We start from the raw sequence: 26,251 nt of genomic DNA on the forward strand, positions 1-26,251 counted from the left end.
GGTTCCTCTTCCCTCGAAGTTCGCTCAGCAGTCGGGACACAATGTTTCAGATCTACCACAATAGATGCGACATTAGGTGCTGCATGATCTTTTGCCTGGGCAGACTCTGCTGTCAAGTCCCGGCTTCCGATTCCTCTGTATAGCCATAGGACCAAGAATAACTGGGGATTGCCGTGGCGCATGTTACAGCGCAAATGTCAGGGAAACTACATTGCCCAGCATTCCCTGATTAAACATGGTCACGTGATGTGGAAGCGACGTGCCTCCCGGCTTCCTGAATGCAACACTACTAGTATTGGTAAGAAACACTCCTCCGGTGCTCCTTGTGTTGGTGAATCATGTTAAGTCACATTTGTAGTTACATTTTATTTTTTTGGTATCCTGATCCTTGGATTGCTTCGAAGAACTGCCTTTTGTCTGTTCCTAGCCTGTTTCCTGACGCCTGGTTCCCCTCCCCTCTTAGTGATTGTCTACTCGGTTATCGAACTCTTGGACTTCCTCCCGATGCTGCGATTCTGTCAGCCCCTGAACCTGCTAGACGCATTGGAAACTTACATAGCTGGCTCAGCTTCACATCCGTGTACAAACTTCTTGCTATAACCAACCGTGCAGGATATAGTTTGTGAACAAGTATTGCGCGCTACTCTGGTTTCACCTCCCTTTCTACAAACTGCACCTCTGCCTCCATTTCAGTGAACGCTGTACGTTCTGCTGCAGTTCATTCCCCCCTGTCCACTTACCTGTGGTGCGCTTACCTGCTGCTTTCTCCCACTCCAGTGACCTCTGGGGGCTCTGCTGTGCTCCTCCCCGGTCATTTACCTGTTGCACTCCTTCACATTAGTCATCCCTGGACGCTCTGCTGTGCTCTTCCCTGATAACTTACCTGTTGCACTCCTTCACTTCACTTTAGTGACCCCTGGACGCTCTGCTGTACTCTTCCGCCGGCCACTTACCTGCTGCACAGCTTCAATCCTGTGTCCTCTGGACGCTCTGCTGTATTCTCCTTCCTGGTCACCTGCCTGCAGCTCATCTGGAACTCTTCACCACCTTTTCTCTTGGATTTGTTGGAACTTTCTTAGACAAGCCCTCATGTCGTTCGGGTTAGGTTTGTTGGAACTTTGCACGTGGATTGAGACTTGTTCTTGGGACCTGGTTCTTCATCTCTGCAATGTCTTTTCAGCGGATACGTAGGTTCTACACATTAACACTTGACTCAGCAGGTAAGAGGTAAGAATGGGGTGTACCGAAGGGGGTGTTGCGGAATTAGTTGACCAGAGGTTTGTTGCTCACATTGTGATATTGCTTTTTTCCCTGTAGCTCTGTTGCTGCTCCTGACTTTTCGCTCAAGCCCCTGGCCTGGCAGGTATAATTTCTACTCTGCAGGCCGCGCTCTTGGGAGAAAGGGTTTTCTGTCATCGGTCTATGGGTTTTGGTGGTTTTGAGCCGGCTCACACTCATTGCCCTAGAGATAACGACATCTGCACTGTGTTCAGGTTCCTTCGAGTTCGCATTTTGTAAAGTATCATGATTGTCCTTCAATCAATGCGTTACTGCAACAGGCACATCTCTGGGTGTACTATCTTTCCCAATCGTGTTCAGTGTAGTGGTCTTGTTGCTATTAGTCGTTACTTCCGAAATTCCTAAGAACTCTGTATTTCAGTTAGGTTGGTTTGTTTCGATGTTGCTCGAACTCCGTACGGGATCAATTTGTGTCATCATAGTTGATTGTTGTTGAGCACACAAGCCCGTTGGTTGTAGCATTAATGATGAATCAAAATCCCTTGACATTCTCCAGTGTTATTTGTCTTTGTTGACGGGATCATGTATCGTATGCAATAAACTTGCAACTTTAGTTCTGCTGTTTATCCAGACTGGATTGGATTCCTGAAATAAAATCTTCAATGTAGATCATTTTTGAATGAAGCATAGCCAACATAGTTGTTTGATCCTTTCATTTGGTCCACCATTTGCTTGTGTAACTTCATAAATGGGGCCAATATTGCTGTCAATGTAGATACCACTAAGAAGTTAGACTCAGTCATTTGTTCTTTAGGAAGACCAAAATGCGTAGAGTCGATGTTGTCTTCGTCTATATGACTCACATGCACAGTTTGTGTGGCCATTTGATTTAATTTGATCGGGCTCACGTGTTGCTCATCAGTGCTCTCGAGCCTCCCTCTTTTCACAGGTCCTTGCCGATCATTTACAGATGCGATTGTCTTAGGCCTTTGGTTTCTTTCGTTTGGTACAGGCCCGGCCAAATACGCCCTCTTAAAGTGCAGTTCTAGGTTGTTAGGACCCGAGTCCTGGCGTACTTCGCTTACTTTGTCTGTTTCCGTCTGGATTCTCTTCAGATTCAACTGTCCATGACGTCTCCAGCAAGAGCTGGTCAGAGATTGTGTTAGTCATATTCCCATAAGGGGTCATTACACTTGATGTTAATGGAGGTAGGCATTGCGCCATACCAACATGTATAAGGTTCTTCATCCCGTAAATAAACCTCTGAGTTTTTGTTCCTTCATAAGGGTTTAAGCCTGTCGGCTTCCAGATGTTTCTCGCTCCTTTGCTACTTGCTAGCAGACACTTGTCCCCTCCTTTATTTAACATTGTCCTTGTATGTAGTTCCTTAAAGGCTCGAGTTTCCTGCTGTTTTCCCACCGTCTGTCACTCGCCGTTAGGTCATTTGACTGTGTTTTTGGTGGGCAAAGTGATATGCCTCTTGAACGTTTAAGTTCAGAGCTGGTGTTTGAAGTAAACTAAACTGCTTTTCAGTCTCTATGTTCATTTTAAGGTGAGTGTTGTAATCATGTGATGCTTCAAACTCAACATTAACCGTCCCGATCCCAGTCCTGAACGTGCTAATTTAAAGTCTTCTAAAGTCGGCAAAGTGGCAACCTCAGCAAAGGGTTTAATAATTGGGGTTAGTTGCTTTAGTCGTTCTTCGTCCCCCTCCCCGCAGTTCAAAGAACCATTCAAAGAGTTGCTAGAGGTCATTTGCTGCTCTGGTTGCTGCACCAGCAAAGCCTCCATGGCATCTATGTGTTGCACGGTGCTTGCTGCGATAGTCACTTTCACGTTGAGGGGCTGGGGCCGGGGCTGAGGTGGAGTCTCACTCTGGCTTTGGAGAGCGCTCCCATAATTCGAGTCCTCCGATCATCTTTCAGGCAGTTTATTCAGCAAGTTGTTCGGGGCAGAGGAGGGTGAGGGCGTTTTTTCCTTCTGTGTTCGGTTGGTTACTCAAGTCATCATTTTAATTCAACGAGGGATATACATTTGTACGGCACTCTCCCAACCTGCAAGTAGAGTCGTCCATATCCCTCACAAGCAGTGGTGCCCCTGCTGCTGTCCCCACCAGACGTACATCCAAATCGGTTTGATCGTCCATCTTTCGAGTTCTGGGCTCCAAGATCTGAGGTCCTGCTCAGGGTGTATGCAGTACCGGAGCCGAAAGCGAAGGCATGTTTCCCTGCTCCTCGTTAGCCCTCGCTAACACTCACCGCCAGTGGACACTCGGAGAGGCTACAGGCTTTATGTGGAAATGCGGTCGGCTCCTCCACAGGTACAGGTCACACTGGGACTAAAGGCAGACTGCAATGGATCAGTAAATGCAGCCAACACTTGCCACACTCCACATTCCCTCTGCATCCGCAGAGGCTGCATGATTTATGTGGACAATTGTATTACACCAGTAGTGTGTTTATTACTCCAATTAAGTCACTCAGAAGAATGCTTTCAGAAAGCACTGGCAGGTGCTTTGGTGCACCGATTGATGGTACGCCTTGATTAAAGCGAGTTAAAATAGTTCCCACAAGGAGGTGTTTTGAGTGGGGAATGGCAGGAACTAGTAGGGAATGGCCATAGGAATTTGCATAGCCATAGTCAGTCAAAGGGTGGGCAAACCGCCAAAGAACACTTTCGAGATTCCTGTCCCTCCTCACATGACATTTCTTCCTATCTGTAATTTAATGCAATAGTTTGAGCTTATAGGTGGTGCTAAACCACCACCTAATAGCCCAAACTAAAAAACAGTAATGATGAGTGACATGGAGGAGTTTGTGGACTCTGATGTCTCCACCTCTCCTTTCAGTGAGCCTATCATTAGTCACTGTTCTCTCTGCCTTCCCTGACTGCGGGGTGTGGCCGTGGGTGTGAAAGCAAGTGGGCACAACTGTGCGAGCCTCATAGCCAATCAACACAAGGGTCCACGCTTTGAGGTGCAGCAGACCCTGGCACCTATTCTGAGTCCTGACTGCATCGGATCAGATGCTTCCCCTCAAGTGTGGGTGGCACACTGTAGCATGTTGTCTAAGGTGGCTGCTCTTCCTCTTCCCTCCCTTGGTGTGTTGTGTAGCGGGTCATACGTACTGTTACTGTTTGTCTGCCCATCCGATCAGCACTTTCACTCTGCTGCCTACAGCCTGTCTGCCACAGAAGGACAGCCAGCCAGGAGCCTGAGGAGCTCTTCCTCAAGTCCCTTCTCCTCGAGGTTTGAGGCAAGTGAGACGAATGGTCATCAAATTGGGGTAGGTACATACATTCAATATCCATGCTAGGCCATTACAAGGGGGGGGTGCCAGTCAGAGGGGCAAACTAGGGCAGGGTGGCCCCGCGAGGTGGGGGTTCCTTATGTGTTGTGTTATAGCTTATTATTTGCATAGCACTTCTGGCATCTGCAGAAATGTCGCACGTACGACGAATCGAGATGTGAGGACTAGTGTCCACATTACTGAGTTTAGCATGCAGACACTTTGATTTAAATCCTAGCTTCAGTACCCAATCATCACAGTGTTAATCTGGACTATTCTCTGCATCTCCCCGTGTATAAAAGAGAAATTATGTGGAGTGCAACGTGAAACTATAGCCACCAGCTGATGTGCTGCTATGTGCTAATATAGTCTTATCACTTCTAGAATTCTCTAATTTGGTCTCCACAGTGCAAGGCTAGATTCTTATGCCCTGCGGTAGCACATATTTGAGTGGGCCCTGCCACCATCTATCTCAAGCAGGATACGGGCAGTAACAGTTCACCTTTTACAGTATGCTAGATTTGTAATAACATGCTCAGAGTACAAAAAATATACACAAATGTAAAGGAAAAGGAAATGGGCGCTGGGCTCTGTAACCTGCAGGACATGGTTTCTGAACCGCATCAGGCCGACTCAGCCTTTTATCCTTTTTTAGAGGCGGATAAAAACAGTACCGTTTAGCTGAGCATTGAAACCCCGGATTATTGAAAAAAGTGCTTGTCTGAGGAAGAAATGCGGTTGTCACATTGTGGGAAGGAGCCTGAGGATGGCATTGGTAGGTCCTCACTTTAGTGGAAAGTATTTCTGGTGTGGCAGTCCTCCCCGTGCCCTTGATTCTGCAAGGCACACAGTGAAGGGGTTTCTCCATCCATGGGGACCGTAAATAAGTATATGGTTTCATAAAGCAGGGATGTATAGCCCAAGAGGGCAGCAATTCTGAAAGCACCTGTGCATAGTTTGTAGCACAACATACTGTAAGAGCTACATCATGTCTTTGGGCCCCATCACGAGTTGGGCGGTAATGCCGGCGCTATTAGCACCGGCGCTAATAGCCCTACCGCCAAACCCCCCGGCGCTATTAGCGCCGGATCACGGGTTTGGCGGAAGGGTTATTGCCCATTCCCCATTGAGCCCATTCGGGAATTCCTCAAATTCGCGCTATTACCACCGGCGGATTTACCGCCGGCAGTAATCGTGCCGAAAATCGGCAATTTTGCCGCGGATTTCCCCCCATCTCAGAGCTGGGGCGAAATCCGCCAAAGCCATGATCTGGTGGACCCTTAAATGTGGCTGTAATAGCGCTACCGCCGCATTTAAGGGTTACTGCCAGACTCGCGATGAGGCCCTTTGTCTTCTAATTGTTTGTTGAGCGCCTTGTACCGCACATAGGTCCGGGAAAATGTCATCTCAGTCAGATACTGGGCCTCTTGTAAGCCATGGCACACTCATGCACAGTCGTTATTCCCCGGGGTAGCCACCATGGACCCTGTGTGTCCAAGAGAAAACTAAAGCAGGTGGCTAATAGGCCACGTCCCAAGATGTAACGGGAAAGTAATAATAATGGAATGAGCAATTGACATGCTTTGGTGTGTGAAGGCTTTCGTTGAGAATATTTTCCCTGGCAATTTTGTGTGTGCCGAAATGCGGTCGGAAGAGCTGTACAAATGATAATAAATAGACATAGGTTGCAATCTCACCTTAGTCCCTGCCGCTCAATGTTGGCAATCATTTTGAAAAACAAAAAACACTAGCATGCTTACTTCTCTGTGAGTGTGCGCTTAAGGCACGCCTGTTACTTTTTATCTTTGGTGCAGGGATGGCATCCACACCCTAGCCATTAGCACCATGTACATCTCAATATGTCCCTAGCTAAGGTGATGGATGACAATAAAAGGAGAGTGATAACAAGCAGGACAAGTGTGATCTATGTGTCTGCAAACACTGAGATGTTGCACTGTGGGAGGGGCCTTCACCTGGCCACCCAGCAAATAAGTTGTTAACCAAGACTTAAACACATCATGATAATGCATAATGTGCTTATGAGGTATTACAACCAATTTCAGATCAGATCCACTGAACCTCTAAAAGCACAGTGTGTGCATTTACTACAGCACAACCTGTGTGTCAATTCCGTCTTTATTTGGGTAATATATTAATAAAATTCCATAATAAAAGTTGAAATGAATATTAATAAGTTTGAGTACCGCCATGGTGAAGAAGATAGCTCAGTGAGTTAAACACGTGTTGCAGAGATCTGTGTTCATGTACTGTGGCTCATATTTGTGTATATACATGCTGTTTTTAGGAGCACTTACTGTGCTACTAAACAACATAACTGTAATAAAAAGAACTAGTTATGTCTAGTTAGTGGTGGTGTGTGTCTTTTCTCATACCAATATTTGTATTGCAAGAACAGCATTGCAAGATAAATGATAGCTGCTACATTTCTCAGTGTCACCCATCTACTGGTTAATGCGAAATGAACAATGGTAAGTGATGTTAGCGTTTCTCAAAGCCCCCTTATAATTGCTCTCTTCATCCCTTCATTACTTTACTTTAATTTGCGCTTTCTTTGAGACGTATCTTTCATATTATGTGTCCTCCTTTGATCAATGTCCTGGTTTTTTATTATCAATTCCTGAGCAATACGTATGCCACATTTTAGAATGTACGCAGTGTGAAGAATTGAAGAATTGAAAACTGGCAACAGTGCAAAGCCCTGGCTTTTTTTTTGATTTTTGTTAAAACATAAAATTATGCAGGTAATTCCATCTCCGAAAGGGTAATCTGCTAACCAGATTCCCCTTTTAGTCAACTCCATGCCGAAAGCGTAGTGGACTTGTGCCCTGGTGCATCAGTAGCCTGTTCTACAATGCCTGCTTGGCTCGTGGCATGGAGAAGATTCAAAGGTCTCAAGATGCCCACTCGACAGCCGCAGTGACAGCCACGTTTCTACTGCGCAAAGGCTGCATTTAAGATATGCCCTCCACCCCCGGTACCAAAACTACGATGATCATGAGTAACCCATGCTGGGGGCGGGTAAACTCTAAATAAAGCAATGCTGAGCTTAGGCATAGTACATGGTACTACGTATGATCATGGACACCACATCCCAATTGATATCACGCATGTGCCAGCTCCTGTGAGTCAGCTGTGATGTGATGTGCATTCTGGCCAGCCGGGTGGAGACTGCCAAATGGCAGGACAGAAACCCGGAGGGCCTGGCCTCCTCTTTGATCTCTTTATGAGGGCAGGTAACACACTCCGTCAGAGACAGCTGACCTGGGCCCAGGAATCAAAGGAATAGCCTCACATCAGGGTGCTGCATCTCTAAGGCCCTTTGTTCTTAGTGGGAATGGAAGGGGTGGGATTAGAGTAGGCAGGAGGCCCTGGTTAATGGAAGGAGACACCCACCATCTTTTTTCTCTCTGTGTCTCTTTCCTGTCACCTCCACTTCCTCTGGAGCAAAACACATTTGGTATGACATCAGAAGGGCAAAGTCCACTCCGTTCAAGAACAGGGATTGGACCATTAAGTCAGGCTAGCTTTAGTCTAATCACCTGGGTACTTTTGCCATTATAATAAGGTGTCTCCCACCCCTTCTTTAGATTCTCCCAGACGCTCTTGGATCCTCTCAAGACATGATTCACCTGAGAAGAACTCACTGGACTTCCTTTGGCCCTCAGTCTGAGGTGAAGGAGTCATTGAATACAGAAGGAAGGTCTTCCCCTTGCCCACTCCCAGGGCCGTCGGGAGTGACCTTTGCTGTGGACCAGGACCTACCACTCTGCGGCCGAACCTCCTGAAGCTGGGAGAGCAGACCCGGAATGGAACCATCTTGTCCACGAGTCCCCCTGAGTGGGCTTCACAGCAGCCGAAGCTCTGTTCTACTGAAGCGGTTGCTCTGTCTTTATTGCACTGTGAACAAGAGGGAAGGCGCCGGCACTGGCTTTTGTGCCCCTCCCCAAGTCAAACTATTGCTTGCACTTCAAACCAACTTGTTGCTGCCTCATGACCTAGCTAAGCCCGTCACCTGCAAGGCTCGAATCAACTCAGTGATCGAAGTGAGGGGGGAGCGGATGGGAGCGGTGCTCCTCTACTTTTTTTTTCCCTCTCTTACCATTCCTATACTTGTATTTTAAAAAGAAGCCACTCCGGAGCGCTCCTTTTTAAAGTAACAGTATAGGTACGGTCGCAGCACTGCACTGTGTGGTTCAGGCTGAAGTAAACTGGATGGCAGAGCCTTGGCCCACGCCAGCGCAATTTCTGCACGTGCCCTCTCTATGCACAAGCGTGGGCCAAACAGCCTCTGTCTTGTTGGATTGAGCCTGTCGCCAGCTGGGTGAGTCGCCAGGGCCAGGCGTTGAATTTCAGTTCTACCCCAAGCAGGCTGGTGCTGCCAGCCCGGTAGGTAAGGGATTACAGACGGTAGGAGCTGGGAGAAGAATTTTAGCAGGGGTCATTCATAGCATTTGGCCACCATTTTCAGAACTGGTTAACTACCAGCAGTGAGGCAAGGGTGGTAGTGCTGCCTCTTATGGGCCCCCCTTTTCTTTAATAACCGTACTCTCTGCGCTTTACCGCGCGATTGGGCAATTCATGTGATAAATGACATTACTGTGTGAAAACAAAATGTAACACAAAACACTCGTCGTAAGTGGGCCAGGTACGCTCCCGAAATTTAAATGTGGCACCTACACAGGGCAACGTTTTTCGCGGCATTGAAAGGGGTGTGGTACGTGTTTCTTGGTTGTTGCAGCAACCCTATTTCTAAACGCCCAGCAGTTAGATTATGAGTTTGCCAGGCGATTGAACCAGTTGTTAATGAGTGAAGGGGTTCAGCAACGTATGGTCCTACATGTATGCACTGTCATATCAGCCAGGACATAAGGCAGGGAACAAGGGCAGCTGTTGGGGCAGTTTACTGTGGTTACATAGAGGTGGGGGGGTTCAAAGGAGGTCTGCAGGAAAACCCACTCTCCAGCCCTGACTGCCGGACGTGCTTGCCACCATTGTCTCGTGTCTCTTGGTTCTCTACAAGTTCTCCTTCACCTTTCGGTTGGGTACGTGCACTACTGTTGTCCACAGGGAAGACTGGCAGTGGCTTTAACAGGGACATTACTTGCTCACTTTCAGGAACATGGCTCGGGAAGTGTACGGTTCAACGTGCTAGGTCACTACGGTTTGGGTATGATTATTTACGCAGCCAAATTGGCGCAGGAGCACATCGGTGGCAATACTAGTGGAAGTCAAGGTCGCATGGCGTGGGCTAGTGTGGTCATGCACTTTACGGCTTCGCTTGGCTGCCATGGAGCGTTGTTATGCAGTAGAGTGGTGATTGTCAGGCGCTTGGCAACAGGCACATTTCAAGGTACAGCCGTATGAAGTTGTTTGCATACATAAATGGCATGGTGAACCTGATTATTACCAAAAAAAAACGAGATAAACGTGTATTGCTAATTGCTCACTTTTGGCATAGTCACGATCAAATGAAACACAAGTGAATCGGTGCCCTCCATTTGCACGTGATCTCATCACCCTTTCTCCCAGGGGACTGCAAAGACCAGAATGCAATTCGAGTTTGTTGCATGGCGGCCATGATTGCGGGTCGTGGTTCCCTGATGAATACAAAGTCAAAAGAACAACTTATCATATATCAGCCTGGCTGCAGCTGCCTTTCATTGCTCTGCCCATTTCCCAGTCTTACACTCACAGCCCCCCTGAGACCCACAGGCTGCGTCCCTGGCTTAAGGCACTTTGAAATCAGCAGCAATGCCTTTCTCATGCATGATGGTCAATTTCAAACTTAAAGATCACCAGTCGGCCTGCAAATCTGTGACTGACGGTTAAAGTGAGCAATGCAATAAAGCACCCTTTGAAAATGTGTACACTTCACACCCATAATGTCTTTAGCTTGATATGCTACAAAGTAAAGTTTGCTTTGATGTCCTTAGTTGAATGTTCTTAAAACCATGCATAACACGCTGGAGGTTTGTGACAAATCTCCAAACCTAAGTGCGTTTATGACACGACTTATTTTATTGTGAGTGTGTCTTAATGCGCTGAAAATAAAGTGGGTAAATAGATATTTTGCCTTTTGCATCTTATAGTTTTCCATTCAGGATGTAGAAAATAAAGGTCCACTGATATTATTTTGGCCCAATATGCTGCTATAAGGATTTACTTGTTGGCTTGATGCTTTACTCTGCAATTTGTGTATTTTGCAACTAAACTCTATAGGACAGTATTATTGTAGGTCTTAACACCCAAAACTTAAATATTTGTTCCAAGTAAAGCGTGGAAGAAGGTGGCCGTGCCCAAAATTGCAGAGTGGGTTAAAATCCCTGTTCACTGTTTAGCGTAAGTGTGGGATCCTGGGCATATAATGTAATCTCACCCTGACTTCAACTGCAAAAATGTGAGCGTGTGTAAGTGATTACATTTACACCCTTACAATAGGATAGTTTTGTTAAGTGTAGGGACAAACCTGCATGGGTGCATGCCTGCATGGGTGCCTGCCTGCATGGGTGCATGCCTGCTGGTGTGCATGCCTGCATGGGTGCATGCCTGCTGGTGTGCATGCCTGCATGGGTGCCTGCCTGCATGGGTGCCTGCCTGCATGGGTGCATGCCTGCTGGTGTGCATGCCTGCCTGCATGGGTGCATGCCTGCATGGGTGCCTGCCTGCATGGGTGCATGCCTGCATGGGTGCATGCCTGCATGGTTGCCTGCCTGCATGGGTGCATGCCTGCTGGTGTGGGTGTGGATGAATATGTGCTTGCGTGGAAGGCTGGGACTTAAAGGAGTATTTCTTTGTCAGGTGGCATGGCGGGCAAAGCAAATAAGATGAACATTCTTCCATGCAGTAGCATGTATGCATCAAGATGAAACTCATCAAGAGAGAATCATCTCTGATGGCATATCTGCCATTCAAGATTGGTGCCGCCAATGATCTTTGTCTGAATGCCAGCAAGACGGAGATCTTCCTCATCGGCACACCTTCACCATCCTTTCCCCTCACTCTCTGTCCGGCCTCCCTTGGCCCTTCTCCTACCCCCACCTGCGAGGCTAAGAACCTCAGGGACATCTTTGTCCACATCTCTGAGGTCTCTAAAAAGTCACATTTCCGACTACACCTCCTCAGAGGAACTCTGCCTTTCCTCTCCTTCCCCCAGAAGCTCATGGTATCCCAAGCCCTGGTTCTCTCTAGCTTGGACTATTGTAACAGCCTCTTTCTAAATATACCTGCCTCTACTCTCCGCCCTCTGCAACTAATCCTGAACAGAACTGCGAGACTTGTCCTTGGTCTCAAGCCCTGGGATCGTATCTCTCCAGCTCTGAAATCTCTCCACTGGCTTCCAGTGGATGCAAGGAAGCTCAAAACGCTCTGAATTTTCTACAAGGCTTTCTGGGGCCTGGGTCCAAAATACCTTCAGGTATCCCTCTGCAAATACCTCCCCTCTAGAGCTCTTCGCTCCTCTACCTCCAACTCCCTCAGGGTCAGTGGTTTTTCAAAGAAACGAGCTGGGGTAGATCTCTGTCTTCGGCTGGGGCCTCCCTCTGAAACAGCCTCCCTGCCACTCTAAAACTTGTAGAGAACCATCTCCGGTTCCAGAAGCACCTCAAGACCTTCCTCTTTTCTTCTGCCTTCGCTCCGCCTCTCCCCTGCTGATCTGTTCTCTCTTGGCACTGTGCACCTGGCCACCCTCTGTCCTTCGGGCCCAGGTACCTGCTCACAATGCCACCCTCCCGCACTGCCTCCAGGCCACCCCTTGCGCTGGGGTCTGTATCTGTACCCATACAGCCCCCCCTTTTTCTTCCTGCACTTATCGGACCTACCCTGTCTGCTGCCTTAAACCTAGCACTTGCAAATTGCTGGCTGCATTACCACTGTTTGTTGCCTTTATTATTTATTTATTGTTATTTATCTGTTTCTCCTCTGCTTCGCACTTTCCACTTCTCCCCTTCCATGCACTTTTCCCCTCATGTCACTGGGCCTAGTAAGATCGCTGTTTTGTTCCCCCCTGTTCCCCTCCCTTGCCTTGTCGCACTCTGAAACACTTGTGTATGAGCGCAATAGCAATAAAATATCAATCTATCAATCAAACATTATTTCTTATTACGAATTGCATTGTATGCTGCAGTTACGCGCAGAGCCAATATAAGTGTTCTTACATGGCCAATCTGGAAAAGGTTTTCTTGCTTTGGTATGGCGTGACATTTTGTGTGCAGGGGTCAAAGCCATCATGAAGTGTATTCATAATATGGGTGTGTGGGCATTTGTAATTTGTTCTTACAGCATGGACATGTTTTATTACTGTGGCATGCCATGGGCAAAAGCCAACATGATGAGCGTTTTCTATGTGGCCTTACCAGCCAACATGGTGCAAACATTCAGTACATGTTTCAATTGCCAGTATGGACATGTTTCCCTATAGTATCTTCACTGGTAATATGCTCAAAGCAAACAGTAGTACATTCTTACGTGTAAATACTGGCATATATTGGTTTAGTCAGCATGGACATGTGTGGGCGAACTCAGCATTACATTTCTTTTTTTTTACAATGGCAGAAAATTGCATTGTACTGGGAAAAGGGCATCAGGACAATGTGTTGGGAAATGCTCCTGTGCCCTGATGGCGAATCTGCATCAAACCGGTTTTTCAAGACTTCCCCTAGAAATCTGTATGTAAACTTTGTATTTCTTTACCCCATTTTCTCTGAAAATGTGCTTTAGAAAATGCACCGTTTAACCCATTATTTAAAAAAGATTCTCATGCGGAAAGCCCTCTGACGTCTTCCCATTTATTTAAGGCTCACTCGCTACGCTCGGTCGCTACCACATATTTATGGCACATGTTTAATCCCAGTTCCGCCCATTTCTAAAATGCACCAGCCGTCACTGGAAACAACACCAACTTTTCTCCAAAATCCATAGCTCCACTACTATTTTTCCACCACTTCGACCACTGAATGGACTGCTTGATGCCCGGACCAGATCCGATTACAACCATGGCTCAGCCCAGCTAGCCCTTGAATGGCTGGCTCATCGCCTTGCACATTGAAGCCCCCAAAGTCACCAATTCGACGACTGTTGCCCTCCGACTTGAACCACTGGAGCATCACTCATCGCCCCCTCCTAGCGGGTAAAACCTGACTCAGCCTGACTCAACTGCGAAGCAATCCTGGGACCGCTCTGACCTGCGTCATTGAGAGCACCACTTCGGCTGCACAGAATGACCACTTTTCTACTTGGCGCCCACCAATCACTGAATGCAGGTACTGTTGACCCTGAACTGTCTCATCTTTCCACTTGGGCCCTAGAGACTGGCTAGGTCACGATCACACCTTGATGTATCCTTTTTGTAACTAATAATTCCTATCACCCCTAGAACCACACTCATAGTGCTAGTTTCTTCTTCCTTCTTCTTTGGTCTTCCTTCAGGGTGGGCTTTTGTACAGTATGTTCTATTGGTTCTATTGCAGGTGGTGGCTTTAATTAAAGTGTATGTAGTTGTATAGAACCTTGGCTGGACATTCCCTTTATTATGGGCTGTGATACTGTGTGTTTTGGGTCATTACTGGTTCACCTTCGCACCCCTCTTGAGAGTATAGCCTTCACTTGAGCCACTTTGCCATCCTACGTCATTACAAATCCTACGTAATGTAAAGGGTGAAGGAGGTATATCTCTTCACTGTCCCTGTTTTACCTTTAGGATTGAAGCCAAATTGAATTCTTTGGTGCTGTGAAGCATTGAGTCTGCAATGGCTCAATAGATAGAGTTTTCGGACATAATTATTGATTTTGCAATATTCAAATCTAGATGGAAATTATATAGTATAATCTTGGCAGTGTTTCAGGCACATCAGCCTTGGGCAGTAGAAAGCATATACTCACTGGGTGTTTCTCTTTTAATTCTTTTTATGATTTCTTGAATATGTCTGCTGTTTGGGAATGAACTGAAATGCTGAGAGAACTTCAATGTTTGTTACAGGCTTTTTTGTTTTCTGCCCTGCTTAGTCACGTAATGTTTTTCCAAGAGAATGTACTTAGGACACATTCATACAGAAACAAATGACCATGTTAAACTGTTAAGTCATCATTTCATTAAATAAATGCTTGCTTAAAGATATGTTTCCTTTATTTATTTTTTTCAAAATGAATATTTTATTTGAAAAACAAAATGAGCAATTTCTTCAATATAGCACCCTCATGGGGAAACAGGCCACGGAGATGTGCAATGTTTATATAGACTTGTTTCTGTTGAATTTGACTCAAGGTATGTAATCCCTTCATTTTGTGGATTCGCAGAGGGCATGGGTTTTATGGGGGGTGACATGGGTTTTAGGAGGGTGGGAGGAAGGCATGGGTTTGGTGGGTGGAGGAAGCAAGGCTGTCTCTGCCCCGGGCCCCAGAATCTGGATAGAGAAGTGCAACCATCTCGACTGCGGACTAAAAAATAAAATAGGACTTTTCCAACACAGGTCTGCGGTTCACGACTTTCATCTAAAGGAAGAATTTGCTGTAGCACTGGGGCACTGCCAGTCAGCTGGCTCCACATGCAACATCCTTATGGTCACCCATCAACCATGCCGATGTTACATTAAACAACTTTAAAAAGCAGTATTGGGTAACCTCTTTAATAATAAGCCTTTGATATGCACTTGCAGTTATTGAGTGATCTGACAGAGACCCTGGATCTATTTATCACCCACCTAGACATTACAATATGGCTTGAGTCCAATTTTGTTGGTGGTGCCCTCCACCCATCAGCTCACCCGTGTCCTTGCATCATGGGACTCCACATTTGTGAGTCTTACTCCTGCTGTTAAAATACAACACCATCACCTTTAAAAAGAAAGAGTGTTGTTCTTCCCTTTGCACCAATTCCCTCACCCACTACCACTACTTCAGAGACCTACCTCCCATGATGACCACCCTAAGAGGAGCCACACTGACCATGGCAACTCTTCTCCCTTTACTCTATAACATCTCACCACAGATTTACACCAATACGAACGCCCCACTCCACCCAGAACTTCTTTCCCCAGTGGAATGGATAAATAGATTCGCTCGCCCGCCCACACCTCTCTTACCATGCCCTACCCCTCTAAGAAACTTACGACTAGCGTCCCGCCTCACTCCACCAACTACTACCACCAACCAGAGTGCAGCCCCACCGATCAAGCTCAGAAACGATAGACTGAGCCACCGCACCAGCATGAGCTACAAACCTGTTAGAGCGGTCTCCATCCAGACTAGGAACCTCATACAACAGACCACATACCGACCCCATAATCAGCCAAAACTGCACCACACCCCACACACTGCCTCAACCGAAAGCCAACCCTACCCACATTCCCATCAAGGGTGCTCTCATCAATGCCCGCTCCTTGGTAGGCCACGCTACTGATGTGGCTGACATTATCTCCTCTAACCACCTCGACTTCATCGCCATCACGTAGACTTGGCTCCACCCAGCTCGTGGCCCCACCTTAGCATTAGCCATCACTGATAACTATAACATTATCCATGCTGACAGGAAAAATGGAATAGGGGGAGGCGTGCCGATCATTGCTAAATCTGACCTAAACATCAGAGAAGCATCTAACACAACCCTTCCTTCAGCCGAACTCCTATCCATCAAACTTCCATTATCAAACACCCAAACCATTCTCCTACACATTATATACAGACCACCAGGCTCCCTATCCACCTTTGAAGAGGATATCTCTCTCTTACTCACCACGAACACCAAACACAATTCACAAATTATCATCATGGGTGACTTCAACTTGGGACTTAATGACCCTAACAACAATCACGCCACCTCCCTCAATGACACCATTACTCACCTAGGCCTCACTCAACACATTAACAAGCCAACACACACAAAAGGAAGAGCCCTAGACTGGCTAGCAGTGGCTAAATGTAACCTCTCACTGTCACACATCACACCGTGTGCTTGGACCGATCATCACCTTATCACCTTCTCAGTACCCAGAACTGCTACCAAAATGACACCACATTCCAGGACACCACAAATAATTTCCAGAAATAATCGCAACATCACCATAGAAAACCTTAGACCACTCCTTACGCCCATCACCAAAGCCAACCTCCCCACGCAAAATGACAACCCCGCTACCCTGGTAGACCTTTACAACAATACGATGGAACTAGCTCTCAACCAGATAGCACCACTCAAACAACGTAAAGCCAAACCCATGGCCCATACCAACAAATGGTTCTCAGCAGAACTAAAGGCGCTCCACAACATTAAAAGAACTGCAGAATCTAGCTGGAGAAAAGCTCCCTCTTCCTCCACAAAAGACAACTTCACTACAGCTGCCTCCACCTACAAATCTGCTATCTTAAACGCCAAAAAAGAAATCTATAATACCAGAATACTCAATGCTAAATCGGGCACAAAAGAACTATTCTCTATTCTAAGAGAACTTGAATCACCATTACCACCCACAGAGGTATGTACTAAAGACAAAGCCTGGTGTAATAATATCCAGCTAGACCTTCTACAAGATCGAAAACAAAAAAGCTAACCTTGCCGCGAAAGACAACCTCAATAGGAAAAAAGACGTCAGCCCTCCCAACTGCCCACCTTTTCACTTCTCCCCGGTCACTGAGGAAGAAGTAATTAAGATAATCGCCAGCCTTAAACCATCCAATTGTAAGGGTGACTTGTGGCCCGCCTCCGTCATCAAGGACGGAGATAAAGACCTAGCTCCTCTCATCACCACCCTGATCAACTCCTCCTTCAAGAACTCAGTGGTCCCCAACAACCTTAAAGAAGCGTGGGTCCTCCCCCTTCTCAAAAAACCTATCCTAGACCCTAATATCCCCACAAATTATAGACCTATCACAACAGTCCCTTTCCTCCTCAAAATATTAGACAGAGTAGCCTACCTCCAAATACAACAACATTTGGAAGAAAATAACCTCCTAGGCCTGCGACAATCCGGCTTTAGACCTAGGCATGGGACAGAAACCGCCCTCCTGGATCTAAAAATCCAAATGGATGAAGCCAAAGACAAGGGCAATCTGGCCATTTTGCTCCTGTTGGATCTTTCAACTGCCTTTGATTTGGTGGACCACCAGATCCTTACCTAACACCTCTCTTCGGCTGCCGCATTCTCCCAGAATGCCACCAATTGGATTCAGTCATTTCTGGCTGATAGGTCGACTAGGGTCTTCGCCCCATCAGCGGCGGCTGACCGTATACCAATCCAATGTGGAGTCCCCTAAGGCTCCTGCATATCGCCCACACTTTACAACATATTCACTAAGCTTCTCTTTGACCACCTTGACGATCTGGGTGTCAGCTACACCAATTACGCAGATGACACTCAGGTCCTCATCACACTCACTGGCTGCTATGAAGAAGATGCTGCAAAGCTTAACAAAATTTACCTACAATTTCAAGCCTGGATGGCCACACATAGTCTTTGCCTCAATGACGATAAGACGGAACTACTTATCGTAGGATCCAAGGCACGCCTCAATAAATTGGATTCCAGGTACCAATCCTTCGCCATTGATGGCAACATTATTAAAGTTTCCAAAGAGGTCAAAACACTAGGTGTGTACCTCGACTCCACCCTATCACTGAAAAAACAAATAAATGCCACCATTTCATCTACCACCTATACTATTAAACTTATCAATGCCTGCAGACCTTTTCTATCCTCCTCCAGTTGTCTCACATTAGCCAGAGCATTGATATTGTCTAAATTAGACTATTGTAACACACTCTTCCTGGGCTCCACAACGGAAAATCTGAACAAGCTCCAGATTCTACAAAATAACACCTTAAGATGCGCTATTAACCTCCCGCCTAAGACTCACATCTCGACGGCCAGCAAAGAAGCCCATTGGCTCCCCATCCGCGACAGAATTAAGTTAAGAACCCTTGTCAAAACACACAAGTGCCTGTCACTGACTGCCCCATGCTACCTATCTGACAAATTCTCCAGACATATCACTTCCAGACCGACCAGAACTCCCTATCTGCATCAATTAAAGATTCCCAAATTTAATCTAAAAACAGCAGGAGGCTCCAGCTTCCCTGTTCTTGCAGCTCAATGTTGAAATACACTCCCTCTCGCTATCAGATCGGAAGCTTCCTTCTGGCCATTTAGAGCTATGGTGAAATCCTGGCTTTCTACCTAATACATTGCCACTCACTACACACCACCCATTCCTACCGTATGACTTAACCTTATCCTGAAACGGACCACCTTGTAACCCGGTCCTCACACGCTTTTGCATATATGACTCTCACTGTACATCTCTTTGTAACTTTGAATGTATGTAACCATTTGTGTTTTGCGCAACGATATGTAACTATGTTGTCCACATGATTATGCGCCCAGCTACCTGAGGGTTCGGCCGCGCTCTATAAATAAACAAACTAAACTAAACTTCCACAGCTTGGGTTGCCTAGCTGCCCTTTCCTCTTAATCCTGGTGTCCTTTTTGAGAAGGGTAATTGTTCTCTTTTTGGGGAGCACCATTCTGGAGACATTTGACTGTGGTTGCACCCGGGGTACGCAGCGCATTATTAACCTCCTGCACCTGCCCTGGGGTATTGGGACCCTAGTCAGTAGTTTGGATTCCCTTCCAGGCCCTGAAAGGTGTCATGCCATATATGCTGATGCAGGTAAGCCCATATAATATTACATCAATCAGTTGTTAAAACAATTTCACTTTATGGCACTGCACTAAAGGTCTAAGATTTCTCTCAGCTAGAGTTGACTTTGCCTCCCAACCCTAAGACTCCTCTCGGCCACAGTAATCCATGCCTGAACTCTAGGATTCAATTCAGTCACAGTCATTCATGCATCCCAACCTCTAAGATTCCTTTCAGCCACAGATATCCTGCCACTGAACCTCTAAGATGTATCTCAACAACAGTCCTCTATGCCTCCGAATTTCTGAGACTCCTCTCTGCGGCAGTCATCACTGTCTCCCAAACTCAAAGATGGTCCTCAGCCATAGTCACCCACACCACATAAATTGTATGATTTACCTCAGCCACAGTCATCCATGCCTCACGTCATGAAAATCCTCTCTGACACAGTCACCCTTGCCTTCTGAACTTTAAGAATCCTCTCAATCACGTTTCTTCATGCCACCCAATCTCTAATATTTCTATCAGCAACAGTCACTCATCCCTTCAAACCTTTAGGATTTCTCTCAGTCATATTAATCAATGCTTCTCAATCTCTAAGATTCCTCTCAACCTCTAAGGCTCCTCTCAGCCTCAGTCATCCATGCCTCCCAAACTCTAAGATTACTCTCAGCCACAGCCTTCCATGGCACCCAACCCCTCAGCTGCAGTCAGCCATCCATTAAAATCTTTACGATTTCACTCAACATATTGATGAATTCCTCTTGACCGCTCTGATTCCTCTAACCCACCGTCATCCATGCCACTCATTCTCTAAGATTCTTTGCAATCATGTTTGTCTATGCACTCAACCTTGACGATTTCTCTCAGCCATGTTCCTCTATTTCAATCAACATCTAAGATTCCCCTCATCAACTTTCCACCTTGTCACTCAGATTCCTCTCAGCCACAGTAATCCATGCCACTCAACCTCTAGGATTCCTCTACACCTCTATGAGTCCTCTCAGCTACAGTAGTCAAAACCTTCCAACTTGTATGGTTCTTCACTAGCACAGTTACCAATGCATCCCAACCACCAAGACTCATCTGAGCCACAACCATCCATGTCTCCAAACCTCTAAGAATCACAGTCATAATCTCTCAGCCACATTCAACCATGACTATTGACTTATTGGATTCCTCTTAGCCACGTTCCTCCATGCCACTCAATATTCCTCGCACCTTGCAGTCATGTTCCTGCCGCCCAAACGCTAAGATTCCACTCATCTATGTTTCTCTGTGCCAGTAAACATCTAAAATCCCTCTCCAGCACAGTCATCCATGCCTTACAAATGTTAACATTCATCTGAGCCACAGTCATCTATGACACTCAACCTCTAACATTCCTCTCAGCCACAGTCATCCATACCTTATGATCTCCAAGATTCCTCTCAGCCACAGACATCAATGTGACTCAACCTCTAAGATTCCTCTGAACCGCAGTAGTCAGTGCCTCCCAACCATTAAGATTCCATTGAGCCACAGTCATCAGGCCTCCCTACCACTAAGACTTATCACAGTCATAATCTCCCATGCTTCTAAACCTCTAGGATTCCTGTCAGCTACAGTCATCCAAGCCTCCCAATAAAAGTCTTGCTTGCCCACCAACCTCTACAATCTTATCAGTAACAGTTATCCATGCCTCTTGATTTCTAAGCGTCCACTCATTCCTTTTCCTACATCTCACTCAACCACTAAGGTTCTTCCATACATGTTAGCATGCAACTAATATGCTAGATTCCTCCCAGCTGCAGCCATCCTTGTTACTCAACCTCTAAGAGTTCTCTCATCCCAAATCTAAAATTCTTCTAAACCACCTTCATCCATGGCTCCTAACCTCTAAGATTCCTCTTAAGCATACTCATCAATGCCTCTCATCTTCTTCAATTGCTCTTAGCCATGTTCGTCCATGTCAATCAACCTTTAAGATTCCTCTCAACCAAGTCATCCATGAATCATAACCTCTAATATTCCTCTTGTCCATGTTTATGAATGCCAATCAATCTCTAAGATTCCTCTTATCCACAGTCCCCCATGCCACTCGAAATGTAAGAATCCTCTCCACCTCTGTGAACTCTCTCAGTTGCAATCATCAATACCTCACAACCTATAAGGTTCTTCTCTACCACAGTTCGCCCATGCCACTCCACTGCTAAGATCCCACTCAGCACTTTCAACAATGACTACTGATTTATAAGATTCCTCTCAGCCATGTTCCTCCATGCCGCCCAAACTGAGATTCCTCTCATCTACTTTTCTCCATGACACCAAACTTCTAAAATCCCTCTCAGCCACTGTCACCCATGCCTTGTGATCTCTAAGATTCCTCTCAGACACAGTCACCCATGTCATTCAACCTCTAAGACGGCTCTGAGTCACAGTCATTAATGCGTCCCAACAACTAAGATTCCTCTCAGCCAGACTCATTCATGCCTCCTCACAACCAAGATTGCTCTTATCCATAGTCTTCCAGGGTTCCAAGCCTGTAAGGTGCCTCTCAGCTATAGTCAATCATGCCTCGCAACTCAAGAGTCCTCTCAGCCATAGTCATCAATGCCGCCAACCACCAAGACCCCTGTCAGTCATATACATACATGCCCCCCAACCTCTAAGATTCTGATCAGTGAAAGTCATTCATGCCACTCAATATCTAAGATTCTGCTCAGCCGCATTCATCCATGCCACTCAACCTCTAAAACTCCTTAGTTCCTCTCATCCATAGTCATCTATGTCTGCCAAGCACTTAGATTTCTCTCATCTACGACTCCTTCCGGACGTAGTCTTCCATACACTCAACCTCTAAGAATCCTTTCAGCCTTGGTTATCCATTCCTCACTGCTTCTGTGATTCATCTTGGTCACAGTCATCAATGCCTCCTAACCTCTAAAATACCACTCATCAACAGACATTCTTGCCTCCCAACCTCTAAGATACCACTCATCAACAGTCATCCTTGCCTCCCAAACTCTAAGATACCACTCATCAACAGTCATCCTTGCCTCCCAACCTCTAGGATACCACTCAACAACAGTCATCCTTGCCTCCCAACCTCTAAGATACCACTCATCAACAGTCATCCTTGCCTCCCAACCTCTAAAGTACCACTCATCAACAGTCATCCTTGCCTCCCAACCTCTAAGATACCACTCATCAACAGTCATCCTTGCCTCCCAACCTCTATGATACCACTCATCAACAGTCATCCTTGCCTCCCAACCTCTAAGATACCACTCATCAACAGTCATCCTTGCCTCCCAACCTCTAAGATACCACTCATCAACAGTCATCCCTGCCTCCCAACCTCTAAGATACCACTCATCAACAGTCATCCTTGCCTCCCAACCTCTAAGATACCACTCATCAACAGTCATCCTTGCCTCCCAACCTCTAAAATACCACTCATCAACAGTCATCATTGCCTCCCAACCTTTATGATACCACTCATCAAGAGTCATCCTTGCCTCCCAACCTCTAAGATACCACTCATCAACAGTCTTCCTTGCCTCCCAACCTTTAGGATACCACTCATCAACAGTCATCCTTGCCTCCCAACCTCTAAGACACCCCTAATCAACAGTCATCCTTGCCTCCCAACCTCTAAGATATCACTCATCAACAGTCATCCTTGCCTCCCAACCTCTAAGATACCACTCATCAACAGTCATCCTTGCCTCCCAACCTCTAGGATACCACTCATCAACAGTCATCCTTGCCTCCCAACCTCTAAGATACCACTCATCAACAGTGATCCTTGCCTCCCAACCTCTAGGATACCACTCATCAACAGTCATCCCCTCTAAGATACCACTCATCAACAGTCATCCTTGCCTCCCAACCTCTAAGATACCACTCATCAACAGTCATCCTTGCCTCCCAACCTCTAAGATACCACTCATCAACAGTCATCCTTGCCTCCCAACCTCTAAAATACCACTCATCAACAGTCATCCCTACCTCTAAGATACCACTCATCAAGAGTCATCCTTGCCTCCCAACCTCTAGGATACCACTCATCAACAGTCATCCTTGCCTCCCAACCTCTAGGATACCACTCATCAACAGTCATCCTTGCCTCCCAACCTCTAAGATACCACTAATCAACAGTCATCCTTGCCTCACAACCTCTAAGATACCACTAATCAACAGTCATCCTTGCCTCCCAAGCTCTAAGATACCACTCATCAACAGTCATCCTTGCCTCCCAACCGCCACTCATCAACAGTCATCCTTGCCTCCCAACCTCTAAGATACCACTCATCAACAGTCATCCTTGCCTCCCAACCTCTAAGATACCACTCATCAACAGTCATCCTTGCCTCCCAACCTCTAAGATACCACTTATCAACAGTCATCCTTGCCTCCCAACCTCTAAGATACCACTCATCAACAGACATCCTTGCCTCCCAACCTCTAAGATACCACTCATCAACAGTCATCCTTTCCTCCCAACCTCTAAGATACCACTCATCAACAGTCATACTTGCCTTCCAACCTCTAAGATACCACTCATCAACAGTCATACGATTCCTATCAGTCTCAGTCTTGCTAAGATGGCCCGGGAAGTCCCAAATTACCAGAGGTTCTAGAGCCAGATCAAACTGGATTCAATAACAGAAATAGGCAAAGTGCAAGGCAAAACCCAGCTTTATTGACATAAAAAAGCAGCAACAGCAGACACGCATAGGACTCTTGGTGCTCTTAACATGCTTTTCAAAAACAATAGTTATATATTCAATATGTTTCATAACTGACATCATACTGTAATCTTAGGTACCAAAACCTATGGGGTACGGTTATTGGTTAATAGTGGTGACTACACATACATTCTATGGGGGTTACATTTCTGATTGGGTAACGCTTGTCTGATGGCTCTTCCATAGGTCACCTCTAAATTGAAAAAAAGTTCAAAAGACATCATCTCTACAATGAGCTATTGGTTGGCATAATAGGTAATGGGTGGCCTAACATCAGGGTTTTTGATTGGTTGGCTTTCTACTACTGACCAAACTTGGACAACTGACAGGTCATCAAGACATTAGCCAGACAGGAGTTAGGGGAGAGAGGTCCACAACTGCTTTCCTTTGAATTAAAGAAGATTCCATCCCTCATTTCTGGGTCATGAGCCAGAGGATCTCTTTGTATTTGGTCTTGTGTGGCATCACCTTGGCTTGGTTTACTAGCTACTCTCTGAGCTCTCCATAACTGACAGGTCGTCAAGACATGAGCCAGACAGGAGTAAGGGGAGAGAGGTCCTCACTTGTGTTCCTTTCTATTAAAGAAGATACCATCCCTCATTTCTAGGTCATGAGCCAGAGTGATCTCTTTGTATTTGGCCTTGTGTAGCATCACCTTGGCTTGGGTTGCTAGCTACTGTCTGAGCTCTCCACGGATCTGTATTTTGTTATTCTAGCATTTTCAGTTCTCGTGAAGCCTTGAAGCCTTTCTTTTACTTAGAAGCATGCTGTGGCTTCCATTTTGGAAAAGATGGCTGACCATTACTCTTGTGTTTCTATGTTAGTGAGCTATATTTGCGTGTCGTTCATGTTGCATTCAGCTTATACATTGCTTATGTTAGTATTTGTCATGTCTTTTGTATGCTATGTTAATAATGTTCATGTATACATGAATGTGTTACCTAGTGTTTGTGTTCTTCATGTTGAGTGCTCATTTGCTTCCTGTCTAATGCATGCACATGTATTGTTGTGACGTTAGTTTGGCAGCTCGTGCCATCTTCAGCTTAGATTGTGTCCATCTCCTGCTGTACCTCCTGGGGTAAGAGCAGTGCCGTTGTCTTAGTGAGTTACATTTCTCACCTGCGCATTATTGAGCTGGGGGAGGGTTCAGAAGCTTTGGATGACATTTTCATCTGCCATGCAACAGTCTCCTCCTTTTCATCTTGTTTACAGCTCATTCCTATGTGTCACTTCCCTAATGTCTCTTCCCCTTATTGAGCTGTTTTCTCTCCTCTCGTACCTCCTTGTGGTTCTGCCATGTGCTCGCTCCACCAGCCTCTTTACTTAAAAAAACACTGCATCAACATGGGGTGCATGGCTCCCTCTCTCTTCTTGCTCTCAGCTCTGTGTTCCACCTCCTCCTTTTCACCTCTTCTCTGCATTTCCTTCCCATCATCTGTCCCCGAACCACCCTAATCTAAAATGTCTCTCTGTATTACACACCCACAGTTCATGCTTCTTCACTACCTCCCCCTTGACTTGCCACCACGAACAAAGCTTCTCTCGCCTCCTTCTCCTGGGCTCCTGTTGTCCCCGCCTCCTGTTCTCTCTCTCTCCACTTCTTTCACTTGTTTTGCAACTTCCTGCATAATAACTCTATCTGCTCCTCCTCAGGCTCCTATATGCTCAGTGCCAGTTTCATTCCTCAACCTCTTGGGTCTCTCTCTTTCAGGAATAAGAAGCAGAGCCCTCTCCTTTGTCGAATTCCTCAGAATTGAGAAGCACCTCTCAGGAGGCAACGGCTCCCCAAAGGATATCTCCACACTGCAGCGCTTGGCTCATCGTGGGGCAGACACTCTTGGGGCCAAAAGCTCTGCTGCATCTGTGAGTGAATGCGGAGAGAGAAATGTCGGTTGCACTGAGAACAGGCAGAGGCCGAAACACGCAGTTACACATAAAAGGAACAAGCCATTTCTCTTCTGTTCTGTCAGAATGCTGCCTGCTGTTTCTGATTTTTAACAATTTTGATAGTAAAAGTCCCTAAAACATGATTTTAGTTACTGACAAGCAAATCCATTAGACTGCACATTGAGTAGTAGTCAATAATCCTAATTCATTTTTTTTTCATATTTTTCTTTTTTAAATAATGTTCTCTTTTTCTACTCATTCTATTAGATGGAAGAGATAAAAGGGATCATAACGTCAAAAGAAAATCCAGTGAATAACTGCATTTCAGTTTTGATCTGGTACAGCATAATTAAGTCATTCAAGCATACTATTTATCGTGAAATGTTTTGAGACGGGTGATGTTATTAATCTAAATTGTATTTATTTCATATTTGCATTGTTTAATTTGAAATTATGGAA

The sequence above is a fragment of the Ambystoma mexicanum genome, chromosome 2q (genome assembly GCF_040938575.1).
Source record: "Ambystoma mexicanum isolate Mex_15411 chromosome 2q, UKY_AmexF1_1, whole genome shotgun sequence".
Lineage (NCBI taxonomy): Eukaryota > Metazoa > Chordata > Amphibia > Caudata > Ambystomatidae > Ambystoma > Ambystoma mexicanum.